Source organism: Oncorhynchus keta, unplaced genomic scaffold, assembly GCF_023373465.1.
Source record: "Oncorhynchus keta strain PuntledgeMale-10-30-2019 unplaced genomic scaffold, Oket_V2 Un_contig_5186_pilon_pilon, whole genome shotgun sequence".
NCBI classification, from domain to species: Eukaryota; Metazoa; Chordata; class Actinopteri; order Salmoniformes; family Salmonidae; genus Oncorhynchus; species Oncorhynchus keta.
In genome coordinates this window covers 185712-195900 of record NW_026288159.1, presented here as the reverse complement: position 1 = coordinate 195900, position 10189 = coordinate 185712, and the positions used below count along the sequence as shown (strand labels likewise).

Genomic DNA, 10189 nt, shown 5'->3' with positions numbered 1-10189 from the left:
GAAAATGATTCTTTATTGTGACACTGGGTGATCACCACTCCTAAACCACTGAGGAATATGAAGTATTGTCTGAGCAGTGACATGGTAACTAAACCCTGGATGCTTTCATATTAGCGTGCTGCTGTTAACTAGCTATTACTGAACTTTAACACCTGAATTTCTTTGCCTATTTAGGACTGTTCTATGCTGTGAACTTTTCAGCACCATTCAGGTGCTTCTGAATATGACTACTGAGACCAGTGGTACTGTTGCTGCTATGACTGCATCTCTGTTTGTTCCAAGTGTCTCTAGGAAAGGTCTTACTCAAGTGTTCCAAATGCCACCCTGTTAGCTTTATAGTGCACTAGTTTTCACAAGCCTTAAGGGCCCTTGTCAAAATTCATTAATGCAAATTAACTTACAGTAGGACACTTGCTGAATCCTAAATCTATTCATGGGTGGGAAATAATTCACAAGCTTACCCAGGCTGGTGCCAAAATTAAACATTCTCATACAAGTACAGGTGCCAAGTTGACCATTTTAATATCATCTGCTTACATTCTACATAGTAGTTCTCCCCCCCCAAAAAACAGCTGACGGGTTTGTATGTAGACCCAAGATCAGAAATGGTAACATTTCAAGACAAAGTTAAGCTTGTCAGAGGTTTAGATGTGCCAGCGCATCTATGGAATGGGGTGCTCATCTGGGTAGAGTCATGTAGTCCAAAAAGTAAAGGTTATGCCATCTCCCATAAGACTGACATAACACCCTACTGTTATGGGCTAACAAAATGCAGAAATCTCCCAGAAAGATTAGTCCAAATGAGCTCATTGTCAACAGGTCCCAAAAATGTCCAATCCAATAAGAATGGGAATTTACCACATACGACTGGGGGAAAATCCATTAGAATGGACTTCCAACTGGTCATTACTAGTGGGGAAACTATCATCCTGCGCTCCCACTTCTCCCACATGCTGACCTCTGTTAGATTATGGTTTATGTAGCTTGTTGGCCATTAGCCAATCAGCATTCCTCAACGAGTTCAAAGCACGTGAATGCATCCAACTGGTATTCATGGCTTCACAACTGGTAACATCCCACCTGGTTAGGAACGCAGCATTAACAGTCTCTTGTTCATGAACGGAGTAAGTTCTGAGTGTTAAAGTTGTAATACCACTGTATTGCTGTTGCTGCTTAATGGAGCTGGACTGATGAAGGAATGACAAGCACCTTTTTTGTATCTGGTTTTGGGTTGAGATGCCTTAAACCTTAAACTTTAATGCATCCCAAATGTCTCCCTATTCCTACATAGTGCACTACTTTTGACCCGGGCCTAACCTTTTCTGCATCACAAATGTCTCCCTATTCCCTACATAGTGCACTACTTTGACCCGGGCCTAACCTTTCTGCATCACAAATGTCTCCCTATTCCCTACATAGTGCACTACTTTTGACCCGGCCTAACCTTTTCTGCATCACAAATGTCTCCCTATTCCCTACATAGTGCACTACTTTGACCTCGCATCACAAATGTCTCCCTATTCCCACATAGTGCCTAACCTTCTGCATCACAATGTCTCCCCTATTCCCTACATAGTGCACTACTTTTGACCCGGGCCTAACCTTTTCTGCATCACAAATGTCTCCCTATTCCCTACATAGTGCACTACTTTTGACCAGAGCCCTATGCACTATAAAGGGAATCGGGTGTCACTTGGGATGCAGACCTTGAGAGAAGACCAACTGTCTTTGCTTCATGGTCAGATTTTTCACACATGATATCATGTGCTTTTTGAAACTAAGTGTTGGTTTGTCATGATAGTGTCACTACAGTTGCAAGTTAGTTGGTTACACACACACACACACTCACACTCACACACACGATGGTTCAGTCAACACATCCGGGAGTGTTTCTTGAAACCAAGGTCAAACTATTCCTCGAACATTGTGTTTGCCAAATGTATCAAGTATGCACATAACTATTGGATCAAGAAGCTCACACTGCCTTGCACACACTTTGAAACCATCAGGGTTACAACTGAGGAGTGTCACGGGGTCCCTTGGTATGCTGTTGTTAGTCAAACACAAAATGACAATCTATATGGAATGTGATGTCCTAAGGTACGTTCCAAATGGCACCCTATTTACTATATAGTGTACTACTTTTGACCACAGCCCTATGGGCCCCCCTATGGGCCCTAGTCATAAGTAGTGCACTATGACGGGAATAGGGTGCCATTTGAGGCAGATGTATCAGAGTGGCTGGGGGGGTTTATGGGGAGGTTTAGACGGGAGGTTTAGAGGGGAGGCCAAATCCCAGTTTAAGGTCTATGTTGTGACCTCTCATCTGTAACAGGCTTATTGTTGTGGATGCAAAGACTTCATCACAAATGGCAGCCAATTCCCTATATAGTGCACTACTTTTGACTAGGGTCCATAAGGGGGCCCATAGGGCTGTGGTCAAAAGAAATGCACTAAATAGGGAATGGGGTGCCATTTAGGACAAAGGCACAGACTTCCAGTCCAAGCAAGTGCACCTAATTACTTTAATTAGGGCTTTCTGGGGCAGTAGGTTGCGGCCAAATTCTCCGAAAGATTTGGGGGTTTTAGTGAATGATTATGACCATGGGTGGTGCTCCTGTAGCAATCTGTCCTGATTAATGAAAAGCTGATCTAGCCAAGTTGAATAAGACCAAGAACACAGACGCACACACACACACATTTGCACACACTCCTCTGACATTTTTGTAACTTTTTCCGCTCCATTTTCACTTTTTTTCTCCTTACTATATCCTCTGTCCACCCCTACTCAACTTACCAGTCCCCTGTCCACCCCTACTCAACTTACCAGTCCCCTGTCCACCCCTACTCAACTTACTACCAGTCCCCTGTCCACCCCTACTCAACCTACCAGTCCCCTGTCCACCCCTACTCAACCTACCAGTCCCCTGTCCACCCCTTACTCAACTACTACCAGTCCCCTGTCCACTTTACTCAACCTACCAGTCCCCTGTCCACCAACTTACCAGTCCCCTGTCAACCTACCAGTCCCCTGTCCACCCCTACTCAACCTACCAGTCCCCTGTCCACCCCTACTACTCAACTTACTAACTTACAGTCCCCTGTCCACCCCTACTCAACTTACCAGTCCCCTGTCCACCCCTACTCAACTTACCAGTCCCCTGTCCACCCTACTCAACTTACCAGTCCCCTGTCCACCCCTACTCAACTTACCAGTCCCCTGTCCACCCTACTCAACTTACCAGTCCCCTGTCCACCCCTACTCAACCTACTCAGTCCAGTCCCCTGTCCACCCCTACTCAACTTACCAGTCCCCTGTCCACCCCTACTCAACTTACCAGTCCCCTGTCCACCCCTACTCAACTTACCAGTCCCCTGTCCACCCCTACTCAACCCAGTTACCTTACAGTCCCCTGTCCACCCCTACTCAACTTACCCAGTCCCCCTGTCCACCCCTACTCAACTTTACCAGTCCCCTGTCCACCCCTACTCAACTTACCAGTCCCCTGTCCACCCCCTACTTACAACTTACCAGTCCCCTGTCCACCCCTACTCAACTTACCAGTCCCTGTCCACCCCTACTCAACTTACCAGTCCCTGTCCACCCCTACTCAACTTACCAGTCCCCTGTCCACCCCTACTCAACTTACCAGTCCCTGTCCACCCCTACTCAACTTACCAGTCCCCTGTCCACCCCAGTCCCCTGTTCACTCAACTTACCAGTCCCCTGTCCACCCCTACTCAACTTACCAGTCCTCTGTCCACCCCTACTCAACTTACCAGTCCCCTGTCCACCCCTACTCAACTTACCAGTCCCCTGTCCACCCCTACTCAACTTACCAGTCCCCTGTCCACCCCTACTCAACTTACCAGTCCCCTGTCCACCCCTACTCAACTTACCAGTCCCCTGTCCACCCCTACTCAACTTACCAGTCCCCTGTCCACCCCTACTCAATTTACCAGTCCCCTGTCTACCCCTCTCAACTTACCAGTCCCCTGTCCACCCCTACTCAACTTACCAGTCCCCTGTCCACCCCTACTCAACTTACCAGTCCCCTGTCCACCCCTTACTCAACTTACCAGTCCCCTGTCCACCCCCCCCTACTCAACTTACCAGTCCCCTGTCCACCCCTACTCAACTTACCCAGTCCCCTGTCCACCCCTACCCCTCAACTTACCCAGTCCCCTGTCCACCCCTACTCAACTTACCAGTCCCCTGTCCACCCCTACTCAACTTACCCAGTCCCCTGTCCACTTAACTTACCAGTCCCCTGTCCACCCCTACTCAACTTACCCAGTCCCCTGTCCACCCCTACTCAACTTACCCAGTCCCCTGTCCACCCCTACTCAACTTACCAGTCCCCTGTCCACCCCTACTCAACTTACCCAGTCCCCTGTCCACCCCTACTCAACTTACCAGTCCCCTGTATCATGAGAACACATTCAGGGACTTTCTATTACAATCTGATCTCCCAAAGTACGTCAGAACCCTGGGTGTCCGATTGTTACGGCTGAATAACCACATTGTTGTTTAGGTTAAGCTGATTTAGGCAGGTCTTTGAAATGGCCTTGTGCCTCAGATTTTTCTTTAGACTCTGTGGTAGTGGCAGGGGGCCTTTGAACAGATTTATTTTATTTTGAGGCATCAAAGAACCGATTGGCAAGTTCTTGGAAATTAGTTGGCTAAGGAATTCTGAGATGAAGGCTGTAATGTAATTGAACTTATTAACTGTTTGCTTGCTGTAAAACGTTAAGAAAAGCAGCAGTAGTGGTGGACAAAGAGGGCATATCAGATGCATCCAATTTCACAATTCTCAAAGTGCAAAAAAACACAGTGGTTAAATATCCTACTATTGCTATATAAAATATACAGACAGAGGGAGATTTGCAGGACAAGGTTGTGCACACTGCACCTCCAGTCATCCATTGAAGGTGTGAGATGTAAGTCATTTCAAGGATATACCAGGCCTTAATGGAACAAAGATCTCCTCTCTCTCTCTGGTCATTCTTTGGAAATTATCTGAAAACAGGATAGGTTAGGGATAGGTGAAAATAATATGGCTATTAGTGATGGGTTTGGAACTAAAGACCATAGTCGAATTCATTGTGATTGGAGTGAATAACAGTCAATAATACTATCTGGTATAGAAGTCTAGTCAGTTTATTTCCAATGCTCTGCGTCTTTCACTATAAGGGTAGCAGTGCTGCGCCCTAGTGGTATGTAGAAGTGAACGGTGTTCATTTCGGCCAGGCTGGGAATAGGATGACGAAACTATTTATTTTATGAGATGTTGCTGTGAGTGATTGTTTTATCATCGATATTGTTTACCTCTTTGAATGCAGCTTACTCGCAAAATATTTGCAATTATTATCACAGTAATTATGTTATTCCAGAAATCGTATATTTTCTTCACGGAAATGGAAACATCCTTCCGGATGTGACGTCGACGTTAAACATGGCTGATGTGGAGAACACAAACAGACAAGTCGATAAGAAAAACATGTCTTTTAATATTAGAGAGAAGCTAGATATCGGCGAAAATATGCCAAAATTACGTCATCAAGACACTTCGGAAAGTGGAAAGGGCACTGTCGAAACACGTACAACCTCGGAGTACTGTGAAAAGTTGCAGGGGTGGATGGGCAGTACTACACGGCATATGTGAACTGGCAAAGTTGGCTGGCAGTGTCTGCTTCTCCGTATTTTGCACCGCAACCAATGCAACCACTCACTGCACCCGTCTGGCCAGCGGATTTCCCTAATTTTGATGCCCAGAACTGGTACAATAATCCATTTGGACTCCCTTATCGACGTATCCAACCGCCATCCCCGCGGCTGGGATTCCGCCTGGGGAAACGGCTGGGAGTGGTGCTGTGTCCACTTCAGTACCAGCGCAACAACCACAACAGAACGGCAATGCACAACGGCCAGGTAGCTATCAGAGACACAGGTGTTGTTATTATTGTATTGGTTTAATGTGTCTATATGATAACGTTGGTTATATAGCTAAATAACTGTTTGAGATAAAGCAACATGACAACAGGCCTGTTACAGTGATGAATTATGAAAATTAGTGCCCTCTGTGGTCTGCTAAAGTTCAAACCATAGGCTCATCTGCTATAGGCCTGGGTTGCTAAAGACCCCCAACCTAGGCATATTAACATTTTTGAAACAAGGAATTTCCTATTGAAGGACAATAACCGTCATCAATGAATGTGTTGGCGACGTCTGTGGCTATTTTGGTAGAGCACGGTGCTTGCAACACCAGGGTTGTGGGTTTGATCCCCATGGGAGACCAGTACAGAAAATCAATATGAAAATGTATTTACTCACGACTTTAAGATGCCCTGGATAAAAGCATCTGCTAAATTGGTGGTTCCCAAATCTATGGGTAGGCCCATAGATATTGTTGTAATTGTTTTGGTCACTCAGATATCACATGAATTCACATTAGACATGGCAAAATGTATAGAATTCCAAGAAAATGTCCTTTATAAACTGCAACATTTTCTTTGCACCACATGACAAAACGTGTAGAATTGCAGGAAATAAGCTTTAAACCTGCTAAATTCTCTCCACCAACGAGGAGTGTGAACAGTGTGTGTCGTGAACATTGCCTGTGCCCATAGAAATAGATGTGGTACGTGCACGCACAGGGGTGGCCTGGGATGTTCCCAACGCTGGAAGGGGGCCCCGAATGGAAAGAGTTTGGTGACCCCTGGTGTCGGCTAAATTACTCAAATGTCAATGTTTTGTGTGTGTTTCCAGGTCGAGAATACAGTATTCCTCTCCTCTTCAAAGGTTCATGGCTGAAATGGTGGATTTCTTCATTCTGTTCTTCATCAAAGCAACTATTATTCTCAGCATCATGCATCTGAGTGGGATGAAGTGAGTTTAGTTTAATACAAATGTTTCTGTTCTTCTATTCCCTATAGTGCATTCCTTTAGACCAGAGCACTATGGGGCCCCTCACGGGTCCACCTCTTTGCCCCCTCTATGGGCCCCCTCTATGGGGCCCCCTCTATGGGGTCCCACCTATGGGCCCCCTCTATGGGCCCTCTATGGGGTCTCCCCTGGGGCCCCTCTATGGGCCCCCTCTATGGGGTCCTCTCTATGGGCCCCCTCTATTGGGCCCCTGATCAAAAGTAGTATTTTATTTAAACATCCTAGGAATTGATTTGTTTCGCACTCCATGGGTGATGGTAAGGATTAGTCCAATGCATGCATAACTACTGTGAAAATATAGTCATGATAGAAGAATCATGCATAACTACTGTATATATTCATGATTGAAGAAACATTTGTAGCCTGCATAACTACTGTATATAGTCATGATTGAAGAATCATTTGTATTTTTGTTTCAGGGACATTTCAAGTTCGCCATGCATTTCATCGTGGAGGAAATAGATGAAGACACGTCCATGGAAGAACTCCAGAAGATGATGCTGGTCGCCCTGGTCTACCGGATATTAGTGTGTTTCTATGAGGTCAGGTGACAAATCAAACTGCTACTGTGAACAGAAATCACATACAATGTTTTCATTTTCTGCTTTAAATGTCTCTGGGCTGTGAAATGACCCTTGACTGTCTTTGTCCTGACGTTGCAGTGGGATGATGTTGCTGTCTTTGTCCTGACGTTGCAGTGGGATGATGTTTCTGTCTTTGTCCTGACGTTGCAGTGGGATGAAGTTTCTGTCTTTGTCCTGACGTTGCAGTGGGATGATGTTTCTGTCTTTGTCCTGACGTTGCAGTGGGATGATGTTTCTGTCTTTGTCCTGACGTTGCAGTGGGATGATGTTTCTGTCTTTGTCCTGACGTTGCAGAGGGATGATGTTTCTGTCTTTGTCCTGACGTTGCAGTGGGATGATGTTTGTCTTTTCTGACGTTGCAGTGGGATGATGTTTCTGTCTTTGTCCTGATGTTTCTGTGTTTGTCCTGACGTTGCAGTGGGATGATGTTTCTGTGTTTGTCCTGGGATGTTGCAGTGTGATGATGTTTCTGTGTTTGTCCTGATGTTGCAGTGGGATGATGTTTCTGTCTTTGTCCTGACGTTGCAGAGGGATGATGTTTCTGTCTTTGTCCTGACGTTGCAGAGGGATGATGTTTCTGTCTTTTCTGATGTTGCAGTGTGATGATGTTTCTGTCTTTTCTGACGTTGCAGTGTTATGATGTTTCTGTCTTTTCTGATGTTGCAGTGTGATGATGTTTCTGTCTTTTCTGACGTTGCAGTGTGATGATGTTTCTGTCTTTTCTGATGTTGCAGTGTGATGATGTTTCTGTCTTTTCTGACGTTGCAGTGTGATGATGTTTCTGTCTTTTCTGACGTTGCAGTGTGATGATGTTTCTGTCTTTTCTGATGTTGCAGTGTGATGATGTTTCTGTCTTTTCTGATGTTGCAGTGGGATGATGTTTCTGTGTTTGTCCTGACGTTGCAGTGATGATGTTTCTGTCTTTTCTGATGTTGCAGTGTGATGATGTTTCTGTCTTTTCTGATGTTGCAGTGTGATGATGTTTCTGTCTTTTCTGACGTTGCAGTTGGACGATGTTTCTGTCTTTTCTGACGTTGCAGTGGGATGATGTTTCTGTGTTTGTCCTGACGTTGCAGTGTGATGATGTTTCTGTCTTTTCTGATGTTGCAGTGTGATGATGTTTCTGTCTTTTCTGATGTTGCAGTGTGATGATGTTTCTGTCTTTTCTGATGTTGCAGTGGGATGATGTTTCTGTGTTTGTCCTGATGTTGCAGTGTGATAGTTTAAGTCTTTGATATGGATTTGGTGTCTTTTATCATGTTTCTCCTCTCTGTCTGCAAATACAAGTTCCCTCTGTTGATAGTACGGTTTTATTGATTGATTGTCTCCTGTCAGATTGTGTGTATCTGGGGAGCAGGGGCGCCACTCCAGGGAAGTTTCTCATTGGTCTCAGAGTGATCAGCTGTGATTCCTCCATCCTGGTTCAACCCAACCGGGTCCTCGTGGTGCCTGCCACTAACGTCACTCTCTCTGCGTAAGTAGTGGATCACACCAACCCTCCCTCCACGTGTTGTGAAATAATAAACCAGCTCATTTGGTTATTTGACACTTGATTTTTGAAGTGGTGACGAGGGGAAACATGACAATCTGGCCATTAGATGAAGTCCCTTGATGTTCTGCTCGTCTGTTGTTTCTATCATCTCCGTGACTTTCACACGTATTGTCCCTGTGTCCTTCTTCAGATCGACAGTCCGAGCCATGAACAAAAACTTCTCCATTGCCTTCTTGTTCCCAGCCTTCATCACGGTCTTCTTCCAACACAACAGGACTGTGTATGACATGGTGGCTGGCACTATCGTTGTCAAGCGCACCGGAGCCAGATGACCATTCTGATTGGTTAAGACCAAGCTAAAGATCTGGCTGGGACCTGGCTACTATTTTATTTAAAGAGGTACATGTTGCTCTCAACCCTGCAGTACAGAGGAGGCTGGTGAGGGGAGGACGTCTCATAATAATGGCTGGAGTGGAGTGAATGGAATGGTATCAAACACATGGAAACCATAAATTCCGCTCCATCCATTACAGTGAGTCCGTCCTCCGGTTGAAAGTGACACCACTACTCCAGCACTAAGGCAGCCTAGTGTCACTAGTCTGGGGAGACAACTGAACTGGGAACCACTCTGCAAAAACAATGACGGGAGGCGAAAGCTCTGCATGAGCCTGAAGACAGGAAATACACTATGACATCATCAGTATCTAGGTCCCTCCACACAGCTCTCGTTTGTGACGTCAGAGTTTTTAGAACCATCTCTAGTTTCTCAACTACTGTACTCTGGTTGTTTTTCAGAGGAGGTATACGTTCTACCCTTTCAGATTTGTGCAATGGTAGTATGCAAATTAGCACCCGATCAGTTAGGAAGCACTGAGGAAAAAGTTATTAAAGTTTTCATTTAATTGCCTTTGCTTTTCAAAATGTATTAAATGAAAATCTAATCTCTAGGATGAGGAAGTGGAAGACGAGAGAATAGTTATTTAGTAGTTTTAACCTATCAGCATATTGATGCAGTTTTATAATTTGGCTTATTTTAAGATAAGGTGGTAACAATCCAACACTCCCAGAATCACAACATGCTAATGGTTTGGTTGACATTGCCCTGGCGTTTTACTGCACTATGGGTGGATTATTGTCTAATCATTATCTGGTTACATCTAGACACTT

General features: G+C 45.2%; 1 pseudogene; it reads left to right on the top strand.

The window, feature by feature from the left end:
* Positions 1-5418: 5418 nt before the first annotated feature.
* On the top strand, positions 5419-9378 carry LOC127925141 (protein FAM8A1-like; annotated as a pseudogene).
* Positions 9379-10189: the final 811 nt, after the last annotated feature.